Genomic DNA, 12131 nt, shown 5'->3' with positions numbered 1-12131 from the left:
AAAGCTGGGCATTTACAACACAGGTGTATGCGTCGGACAGATGCACAGCTCTGAGCCTAGTGCCAAACAAACAAAACCCTCTGCCAACCTGGCGAAGGAAAAGCCCGCCCCATTGCACCAGCATGCCTGAACCCTGGACTGGGTTAAAGGTTGTTTGTTTTTTTCAGTCATGCCCTTTTCATACATTTCTCACAATGTGGAATAATTGCTCTATTAACGGTTTTAAGAAAAAGCCACACATAAGCATAGCAAACAACCCTCATCAATACCAACAATTACACAATTTCAATTTGTCATAAATGTAGATAAAAAGGGAAAAAAATGTCTCATAAAAGTTTGAATAGAGCTCAGACAGGGACGCAGAGTCCTGCATTTAAATCCAACTGAGCTGAGTCAGCCACTGCCGGCTTTGTGTACACCATAAAACCATAATTCAAGTGGAAAAGTAAGGAGCACACTACAAATATTCGGCTCAGATAAAGCAGATGCATAACATGGGTAGAGTTTCGGCTGCGCATGTACAATCGCAGGCCGTCAGTCATGTAAACTAAAGGTACAGTAATGCACCTCACTAGATCAACCCATTCAACTGCTACTGCTTTTCATTTCCATTTAACAAATTCCACAATAATGAATCCCATCTGCTCCAATAAAGGACTTGCAGAGTTGCTCTCTGCATCTTGGCAGCTGGCTTTAATGGCATGCTCCATGTGGTTTATTAACAGTTCATGCTCTTTAACTGGAAGAAAACATTTGACATCCATTACTGCGGAACTCATTTCTGTTTTATTGTATTTTCGTGTGCATGGTAGCAAACCATGTTAAATGGTACAGCAAAACTGAGCCAGACAGCACACTGTGGCGGTGACTTGATGGTCAATTAGGTAAACCATCTACAATCTGTAATGACCTTTTTTTATATGCTAACACTGTAAATTTTGCACTTGCATCCCAGCAGAAAAAAAAAAAAAAAAAACATGCTGCAAAACTACATCAGAGAACTGCAACAGTTGGAGCATGTAAATGCGAAAGAAAAAAAGAGCCCTACGGCTTAGAAATAGAAATCTCTGGAATAACAGTTCGAGAAAGGAAGAAATTGTTTAAAGCTGTAAAAACTACCACACAGTTGATGTTATTAACTGACTCTGACAGGTTCACTGCTAGCACACAGTATAGTTATGAAAAGTGATGAAATATTCATATGCTCCACTCAGCACTCAAACCATTACAGTTAATCAGAGGCGATATTGGAAACACAAATTGATCCAGTGATCTGAATTGAATAATAGAGCGACTGAGTGCCATCATCTGAACTACGAAGATTTTGACAGGTGCAGTCTAGGCAGTCTATCCAACCTGCTTCCCATTAACAGTTCCTTGTGTTGAGTCCCTAAGGTAATTGGTCGAGACAGTCCAATCAGAGAGTGTGGGTATGACTTTTAGAAACCTTTAGTCTCCATATGAGATACATTATTGCAGATTCAACGAGAAGGTCAAGATCGGATTGGATATGGCAACAAGTCAAAAGACATTACCGGAACGTTTTCTCTAATAATGATTCACTGTTATTACAAGTATTGAGGATAGGGTGCATCTAAAGAATTATGCTGTAACATTTACAATGACATCATGATTTAAGATCTAGATGGGCTAACTTGAATGCTTAGGGAGGATGTTAATGCTATGTGTAGATCTTAACGGTCATATTAAGAAAGGTATGGCGACCTTTTCACTGTTTTGAAGTAAGCTTAGTTTGCTCTCAGCCAAGGATTCAGATGAAAAGGCAGATTACCAGAAAAGGTCCAGATTTACCATTTCTTTCTGCACAAAGGAAGTTCTGTTGTCTAACAGTGGTGGTCCTGTTTCATGGAGGTTTACACTGTTCCGAAGACACATTTCATGGTACAGTTAACAAGGTCAAAGCATCCCATCAGCTAATGCTATACTAGACAAAGCAGAGCCAGCCAGGGCCATGTCCTGTCCACAGAGCCTGGAGACATTTAACAACATAACAGGATTTTACACACGTATAAACACACACACACAGACACACACAAACACAATGACTTAGATATTCAAACATACGTATGCATAAACACACAAACTATGAAATACTTAAAACTAAACTCCACCCAGATACATATAAGAAAGAAATATTCAAATCTTTGGGATATGCTTAGCAATGGTCCTAATTTGCTAGTTTGTGCTGTATTTTTGTTATTTCCGGGAGAAGTTTACAGTCGTGTCGCTCTTACATCACAGGTGGACCTTGCCAGCACAGTCACAGTGGTGTTTAATAGAACAAAAATGTTCAATGATCTCTAACACAATAAATAATGGTTTTCTTGTTAGCTCCTATAAACAAAAGAGCAAGAGTTTCTTTATCATTCACCACATTAACTGATGTTCAATGTTGTATTAAGGAGAAATCCAACATAGAATTTGTGGATGCAGCAAACATTGGACTCAGCTATAAAACGCAGTTGCGCTGAATTACAGCAGACACTTGGCTTGGCTAGCTAGCAATCTATGAGATGATAAGCATGATGGTATTGATGGTGGTACTAGAATCAAAGTTGAAGCTTTGAAACCCTTTGTGTTGGATAGAGTATACAGGTGAGCAAGTGAAAGAGCTGGACAAATTAAAGGTTGAAAGCAGTGCTGCAATTCTTTAGATATATACTATATGGCCAAAAGTATGTGGACACCTAACCATCACACCCATATGTGCTTTATTAACATCCCATTCCAGATATAGTCCACCTTTATAACCTTCACTCTTCCAGGAAGGCTTTTAACTAGATTTTGGATTGTGGGGATTTGCGTGTTTAGCCACAAGAGCATTAGTGAGGTCAGAAACTGATGTCGGGCGAGGAAGCCTGGAGTGCATTCAATGTTTCAGTTCATCCCGAAAGTAGGCAGTGGGGTTGAGGTCAGGACTCTGTGCAGGACACTCAGGTTTTTCAACTCCAACCTTTAAAAACCATGCCTTCATGGAAATTGTAATGCTAAAACATACAAAAACATACAAATTCTATTGTGTGCTTCCAACTTTGTGGCAATAGTTTTGGGAAGAACCAGATATGGGGGTGATGGTCAGGTGTCCACAAACTTTTGGTCATATAGAGTAGTGTAGATGAATTCCCACTATCCGCAGGCAGTCAAATGGCATTGTGGGTAATGTAGGAAACCATTATCCAAAGAGACAATAGACCAGGTTTTTGATGAAAAAAGTTTAAATTTCAAAGTCAGCTCAAAGTTTCAATACAATTCATTTATTTACAAAAAAATGCAATAATAAGCAAATTATTCAGGGTGGTTTTTTTTTCCTTTAATAAGATTATGGCTATGCACCTATGCTGAAGCCTAATGTTTATTTCTGGAACCAAATGTCCAGTGCCTTGAATAAAAAAATAAATAAAATAAAAATATAAAAACTGCATTCTCTGTTAAAAAAAGAAAAAAGTAAAGAAAGTGTGGCTGGTAAAATGTCTGCACTACATCAATATTTTTCACACTTTATATTCTGGACACACACACACACGTCATGTGAATGTGTCAGCTTGCATGGCTTTATAAACTACTTTGCTTTGACTACTCACAATTGCAAAGTTATGAAACTGCTTCCATGTGTGCAAATACAAAAGCCTTCACACTGACATGCTGTAAGTGAATCCCTGTTCTTTGTATTTTCATACATTAAAGTGGAGCCATTTCTGGAACAAGAGGTTCTTAGGTCTCATGTGATTGGTTTATTTAAGCTTGTAATACTACAGCATAGCGGTGGTAGCCTGCTTTCGAAAACAAGTAGCTCTTTAATTACTAGTAGATCTGAATGAAGTAAAGGGAGGAAACGTCTTGAGAAAATATGAAGCAATTGCTTTAAGAAGCACAGATTTCTAATTTTTTACTAGGGATTTGTGACATGAATGTTGGTTGTTGGCCTTTGAATGATAGGGGACTTTGATTCTCGATTAAGCGTTTATATATACAGAGGTTCAGTGTATATCAAAATCCTATTGTATTTGATTGGGGGTTTCCCATCACTACAAAACACTTTTATAGCCTTTCATGGACTTCATTTTACTCAGGGAGGACATTACATTAGAGCAGTACTGAAGCACAAAGTACAGGGGAGAGGAAGGGACTGGGGTATAGGGGTGCAAATGTGGAGAAGCTGAAGTGTGAAGTATCTGCACCTGGACCAAGAGCATAAAGAGTCACATTCATGTCCATGACGCAGTGCTGCTGCTTGGTACATTGGCACTGTGATGCTTATATTACTTGTTGGCTTCTTAAATGAGAATTAACCACTTAGAACTCCCACGACCCCTTGGGAGTCTCCAGCTTTATATTTTTCATTAGTTTCAATGTAGCTACTGAATTACTGAATAAAGTTTTAAGATGAATAACTGTGATTGACATATAATGAGACATTCTTAATGATGTGTTTCTGCTTTTGCTTTTTTTGTGGAAAACTACTTGAATTGGCATAGTTGCAATTGCACGAAATTGTTTTGCACAGGCTTTTAGCTGTAGTCATGTTTGAATCGAAGGGGGATTTGGCTCAATGCGCATTATGATGACATTATATGACACGCCTTGGCCCAAATCTGCAGAAAATCTGTGGTAATTTTGAAAAAATTGAAAGCTCCTCTGAATATTGTGAAGTTTGCTTGATTTTGCGTTCATTTCTGCGGTCACAAAATCGTGAAATCCTGATGTGACTGCTTAGAGCTATGTGTTTATGCCGAATGACTGTCTGAGAGTAAAAGAGTGCCAGGACTGTCTTCATTTAAACCCAAACCTAAACGTCCTCAAATTTTGTTCACAAAACTTGTCTAATTGAGTCACTTTGTCTAGTGCAAAGGAGGTAGAATCATTGAACTGAGATTCCCTAAACAGAAAGAACTTGATGTGCTTTCATATGTGTGTACATATTTAACTGGTGATCTTCGTATGTGGTGGCTCAGTAGGCATTGGTCTTATGATAGGAAGATAATGAATTCAAATCCCAGCACCAGCAAGCTGCCATTTTTGAGCCCTTGAGCCCTCAAAAACTCATTTGTATCCTCTCTGAATTGTAAGTCGCATTGGATAAAAGTGTCAGCTAAATGAGGTAAATGGAAATGTCTGAAAAGAAAAACTAGAGTGAACAGACTTCTTTTCAAAGAAAAGTGAAATTATAGACCAGCCAGTGTTTTGGTGTGTTATGACTAAATATTTTATCCTTTGATTACATCCTATGCTTAGGAATCTGTATTAGTTATATTTCAGGCTGTATTTAAAATCCACCCTGTAATACACCTTGATAAACATTTTGTACCAAAAAGACAACACTTACAATCCAGGAAAAATGCAGGATGTTACTCATAACTGTCTTCCATACACCTCCAGGCAACATGGATATATCTGGAACATAATATCAAACATTTCATTGTTGGTGCTAAAAATGCCCTTGGTTGGTTTGTAAATTGGACTAAAGACTGAATAGCATGTAATGTAGCAAATTGGCATAATTCTTCACAAGACATTAGTTAAAGGCGTTCTGTCATGGAGTATTATACACATTGTCCTGACCTCCCATCACATGCTGTGTGAAGCATTAAGATCTTTAGGCCTTGAGGAGGAACACCAGCGCAAAGTGTGAGGAACATGACTTGATGTGGGTTTGAACAGAGCTTTCTTGTAAATCAAAGAGCTGTTTTCCTTTGATGCTAAGAGCTCACTAATTAGTGTGTGTGTCTCAGAAGCTCAGGATTAACCACTTCCGGAGCCCTTTGAGATTTATTACTCATTGGGCCTATCTCAGGTTTAAGAACACTTTAAAATCAGTTTACTTTTTGCCCACCACTGTGACTTTGGTCATCCCATTACATTAGCAACACATCTGAACCAGGCATTTACTATGGAGCTGTGACTCATCTGTAGGAATGTGCATTAGAATACACAGTATTATATTCTAAGGTTTTGTAAGGTTACTGGTTACAGAAAATATAGCAGTCTAAGGTTACCGATTAAAGGAAATTGCCATGTCAGAATTAAGAAAGAGAGAGCAGGAGAAATAGAATAAATATGTGTCCACAGCTGGACCTATTAATTCTTGTCATTCTCTATTTATAATGTATGTAGCAAGCCAAACAATCTCATACAAAGTTCTCAGGAATTCTAATAAAATCAATCTTTTGCTGAAAGAGCAAACTGTCACAATACCATTAATAACTTATAATGTTTTGTTCATATAAGGTTTCACATGTAAATCCAAAACAGTATGGATCAGGAAAGCAGTGAGCCAGACAAACAGGCCCTGTCATTCCCCACTCTTCTCAGTCAGGGTTCAGCAGTAACTGCCAAAGCCCAAATGAGCTCCATCACACACCTGCAGCTAAGAACATCTAGCAATTACCACAGCATCTAGCCTGATATCCTGAGGGGGAAAAAAACACTCGCCATTCTCTTTAGAACCCTTTAACCTTTACCAGTGAACATAAACTAATTACATTCCTGATGCAGTGGAAGCCTCAGGACAGCCATGAATGGGAATCACCATTGACGACTTAATTAGCGTTTTGCTGATCTGGAACATGTAATTCCACTAGAGCTGTTCTTGTGTATGCCTTCTCATTATCTCAGTTCTATGGTGAAGTGTCCTGCTGAAAATGGCACTTGCTCAGATGGTGGTGGGGGCCCAGGAGGGAATGGGCTGACATTCATATTACTCAAAATGTTAGCCCCTGGCCTATGAGAGCAACCCCCCGGCTGCCCCTTCCCTCCCCTTGCACAATGGAGGCCATTCTTCTATGTCACTTAGTGATAATTTCATCCCATCAAAACAGCTTGTGTTTTAGCAGCGATGTGTTAATGGGCCCACGGTTGGGTGTGAGAGTGTTCCAAGCCACACACATCAGATGGAGGTCAGAGGTTAATGTGGACTCTCTGATTCGGGCGGCTGGGATTTTTGCAACCTTTCCACTGAGACGGAAACAAGGGCAAAAAAGGATGGGCTTGATGATGTGATATAATTAGTCAGACAGTTTCTGGGTCAGAATCTTGCTGGCTGAGTGTGAGATATGCAGCAAGTGAATGGGAGCAGATGGGCCACCTGGGCCTCAGCAGGAGCCAGCAAAAGGCCTGGGCATGTAAGGCCAGCAGGTGGGCTTGGAGCAGCCTGTGTTGAGCATGAGCCACCATGCCAAGCACTTCATTAGGATTCTGAACTAGATGAATTGTTCACTCTGTGGGTCAGTGTAGCTTTTTAATTCCAGGCATGTGGTTTGAGGTGCAGTTTACAGCTACAAAATCAACAACTTTACCTGAGAGTATAGACTGTTTCAACTGAAGAGTTCTTATTACAGAAAACTCTTACAAACTTGGCTCATACATTTTTATCCCTTGGGTAGCTCAGTGGTTAATGCTTAAATATTGTGGTCTCAAAAGCCCTAATAACCTGAGAAAAGCATTTATCGCTCAGCTGTATTCTTAATCATGTATTCTGCTTGTTTTGGGATTGTAACAGGTTCCAGAGGAAGAACACATTCTGGAAGTGATCTGCAATTTATTAGGATGTGTATATTCTATTAATGTGGACATTAACACAGCTGATTTTAACGGGATATACAAAACCACTAATTCCATCTGGTATCACTCAAGATTGTGGTTGGAGTATTGTGAAAAATTGGATGCATGCGTTTGTTTTCTTTGCCACTCCACATGTTTAGAGTCACTTTATTTTATTTTGGTCCTCTTTTGCAATCAACTTACACTGGAGGCTTTTCAACTACTCCAATTTAAAATCAGCTTTTTGTATCTACTGTAGTAGGGTTCTTCAAACTGTTTGAGTCATGGTCTTTATAATGTGAACACTCAATAGATTTTCAGGAAAGCATTTGATATGGGAAAGACTGATTATCATTAATTAATAACAATACCATTAAATTTATGAGTTTTCCAATAACACAGAAAGAAAGAAAGAAAGAAAGAAAGAAAGAAAGAAAGAAAGAAAGAAAGAAAGAAAGAAAGAAAGAAAGAATTTTCCAACTGTGCCCCCAGTCCATACCAATACTGAGCCTTGGTTAAAAGCATGTGTTAAATGAATAAATGGTGGTGTGGCAGGTGCCATTGCCATTTCACAGCTCCAGGGTCCCTAGTTTGATCCTGTGCTTCGGTTACTCTCAGTGTGTTTTACATGTTCTCCCTATGTCTTTGTGGGTTTCTTGCAGGTGCTCTGGGTTCTCCAGTTTCTGATAGGTGAATTGGCTCTGCTAAATTACCTCTGCTGTAGGTGTGAATGGGCATGTACATGGTGCCTGGGTATGTACATGGGATAGGCTCCAGAGCCATCATGACCCTGACCAGGATAAAGTGGCTACTAAAAATGAATGAATTAAATAAATGAGTTAATGTAAACCTATTAGGAGAAACTGTCCATATCTTGTTGACACACAGTGATTCAGGGCCTAGCTCAAGGACACAACAGTGGCAGCTTGGGGGTACTGGTGTTTGAACCCCTGACCTTCTGATCAGTAACCCAGAGCCTTAACTGTTGAGCCCCATATACTGTATATGGGAACATATACAATTTCCGCAGAGTACTCCGGTTTCCTCCCCCTGTCCAAAGACATGTGTTGTAGGCTTATTGGCATTTCCAAAATGTCTGTGGTGTGCGAATGGGTGTGTGGATAGTGCAATTGTGCCCGGCAATGGGTTGGCACCTCATCCAGGGGGTCCCCCACCTGGAGTTCACTGGGATAGGCTCTAGGCTCCCCTGCGATTCTGTGTAGGATAAGGGGTATAGAGAATGGATGTGTCTGTATATTTAAACATTCTCCTGCAGTAGGTGCGGAAGGGCTATGGGCAGGTGCACCAAACACCAAGAAAGTATATGCACCTAGCACCATAATATTATTAAAGGACTGACAAATGTACTTATTACAAGGTTTCAGCATCAAACAGTGTTGTGTCATATGTTTCAATAGTAATCTACAGTATCTCACAAAAGTGAGTACACCCCTCACATTTTTGTAAATATTTGATTATATCTTTTCATGTGACAACACTGAAGAAATGACACTTTGCTACAATGTAAAGTAGTGAGTGTACAGCTTGTGTAACAGTGTAAATTTGCTGTCCCCTCAAAATAACTCAACACACAGCCATTAATGTCTAAACCGCTAGCAACAAAAGTGAGTACACCCCTAAGTGAAAAGGTCCAAATTGGGCCCAATTAGCCATTTTCCCTCCCCGGTGTCATGTGACTTATTAGTGTTACAAGGTCTCAGGTGTGAATGGGGAGCAGGTGTGTTAAATTTGGTGTCATCGCTCTCACACTCCCTCATACTGGTCACTGGAAGTTCAACATGGCACCTCATGGCAAAGAACTCTCTGAGGATCTGAAAAAAAGAATTGTTGCTCTACATAAAGATGGCCTAGGCTATAAGACGATTGCCAAGACCCTGACACTGAGCTGCAGCACGGTGACCAAGACCATACAGCGGTTTAACAGGACAGGTTCCACTCAGAACAGGCCTCGCCATGGCCGACCAAAGAAGTTGAATGCACGTGCTCAGCGTCATATCCAGAGGTCATCTTTGGGAAATAGATGTTTGAGTGCTGCCAGCATTGCTGCAGAGGTTGAAGAGGTGGCCTGTCAGTGCCCAGACCATAGGCCGCACACTGCATCAAATTGGTCTGCATGGCTGTCGTCCCAGAAGGAAGCATCTTCTAAAGATGATGCACAAGAAAGCCCGCAGTTTGCTGAAGACAAGCAGACTAAGGACATGGATTAATGGAACCATGTCCTGTGGTCTGATGAGACCAAGGTAAACTTATTTGGTTCAGATGGTGTCAAGCGTGTGTGGCGGCAACCAGGTGAGGAGTACAAAAACAAGTGTGTCTAGCCTACAGTCAAGCACGGTGGTGGGAGTGTCATGGTGTGGGGCTGCATGAGTGCTGCCGGCACTGGGGAGTTACAGTTCATTGAGGGAACCATGAATGCCAACATGTACTGTGACATACTGAAGCAGAGCATGATCCCCTCCCTTCTGAGACTGGGCTGCAGGGCAGTATTCCAGCATGATAACGACCCCAAACACACCTCCAAGATGACCACTGCCTTGCTAAAGAAACTGAGGGTGAAGGTGATGGACTGGCCAAGCATGTCTCCAGACCTAAACCCTATTGAGCATCTGTGGTGCATCCTCAAACGGAAGGTGGAGGAGCACAAGGTCTCTAACATCCACCAGCTCCATGATGCCAGCTCCTGTGAAGCTCTGGTGAACTCCATGCCCAAGAGGGTTAAGGCAGTGCTGGAAAATAATGGTGGCCACACAAAATATTGACACTTTGGGCCCAAATTGGACATTTTCACTTAGGGCTGAACTCATTTTTGTTGCCAGCGGTTTATACATTAATGGCTGTGTGTGGAGTTATTTTGAGGGGACAGCAAATTGACACTGTTATACAAGCTGTACACTCACTACTTTACATTGTAGCAAAGTGTCATTTCTTCAGTGTTGTCACATTAAAAGATATAATCAAATATTTACAAAAATGTGAGGGGTGTACTCACTTTTGTGAGATACTGTATATTTTCCAGTGTTGTTAGACTGTAATAAAAGGTTTCAAGCCAAGAAACAATATGGTTCTGGACCACAGTAACACTAACAGAACCAAAACTAAACTACACTCTACTGAACAAAAGAAACACAATTGTTTACCTTGAAGCTTTTTAACTGGTCTAACAACTGTGCAACATTTTCTATTGAAACAAAGCGGACTTCATTAACACCATTACGTACCTCTCCATCTGCAGTTCAAGCAGAGTGTGAACATAGCTTAGCATAATTCATGGAAACCTATACAAGCTGCTAGCTAGGTTTTCCTAAAAGAAAGGAAATGGATCTTCAAGCACTATTTTCCTTCATTAACATTCTTGGTATTGTTAAAGTCCACCTGGTTGCTGCGGCTTGAACTCACTGTAAAAAACAATGTATAAATATTTAACAACACAGATTAATACCACAGCACCAGGCACATGGCTCAGCTGGAAAAATTACAGCCAAGGACAACAATATATATATAATCCTTCCTAATGTCTAATTGTCATTGTTCCTGACAGTAGCAAGTTACAGGTGAATATGATGTGAACAATGGTGTCATGGTTATAGTCGAGGGTGACAGGGGTCATGCGGCTCTGGTTTCAGTCTGCCCTTTGCGACAGGAAAGGGGATACATCATACACCTGATGGCACACAAAAATGCAGCCCAAATGCCAGGTCTCATTGCTGAGGAGTATTTTTCATTATTGTATTTCAATACTTACCCACCAATCATCTGCTTTTTATGTTCTTATTCAAAAAGTGTTTACATGGCTCTAAATGTTCTCTGCCAATGGTTTTTTTTTTTATGGAACTTTTAATGACCTTAGCGATTAGTGTTGTTTTCATTCTCTGCTTTATGTTTGCCTCTCTTTGTTCAGACTCAAGATGGAAGCATTCTGCTATATTTGGATCTAGCTGATTAAATCATAGACTATGCAGCATCGTTAGCAGTTTGAGACTAGATTTAAACACCATGTCAGTGAACACAGAAGTTTCGATATTGCCAGCCAAAACTATTATATCTGAAGCAGATGCAAATGCTGATGCAAACACATTTTATGTGTTTCTAAGAAAAGCCATTGATAATTTTGCTTAACTAAGTACAGATCAAACCTTGTTTCGGTGTCACTAATGGACACATGCTTTTAGTCGAGGGCTAGTAACATTTATACCACAGCACCATTGTAGTTCTCTATTCTGATTGGTCAGAAGGTGTTAGATTAATTTTTTATTGCAGCATGACTCTGACAGTAGTTCCGGCTGGTTTTGTATTATGTGGTTCACATTCGTATTATGTGCAAGTTCAAATACATTATTACTATTCTTATATTATATTATTATAAATTATGCAGACTTGTATGTACTTGTATAATAATTAATAGCTTTTTTTAAAAAACAATAAACATGTATAATTGTTGATATTGTGAAGTTTTCTGTAAGGAGACATTTGTTTGGCATTTATGAACAGACTCTCTTGTGTGAATGTTTTGTAACAGTCAGACGTAAAGCTGTTCCAGGAGAGTCTTCAGGACA

The sequence above is a fragment of the Ictalurus punctatus genome, chromosome 9 (genome assembly GCF_001660625.3).
Source record: "Ictalurus punctatus breed USDA103 chromosome 9, Coco_2.0, whole genome shotgun sequence".
Classification (NCBI taxonomy): domain Eukaryota; kingdom Metazoa; phylum Chordata; class Actinopteri; order Siluriformes; family Ictaluridae; genus Ictalurus; species Ictalurus punctatus.
The sequence above is the reverse complement of the archived record's forward strand: the minus strand, read 5'-3'. Positions refer to the sequence as shown.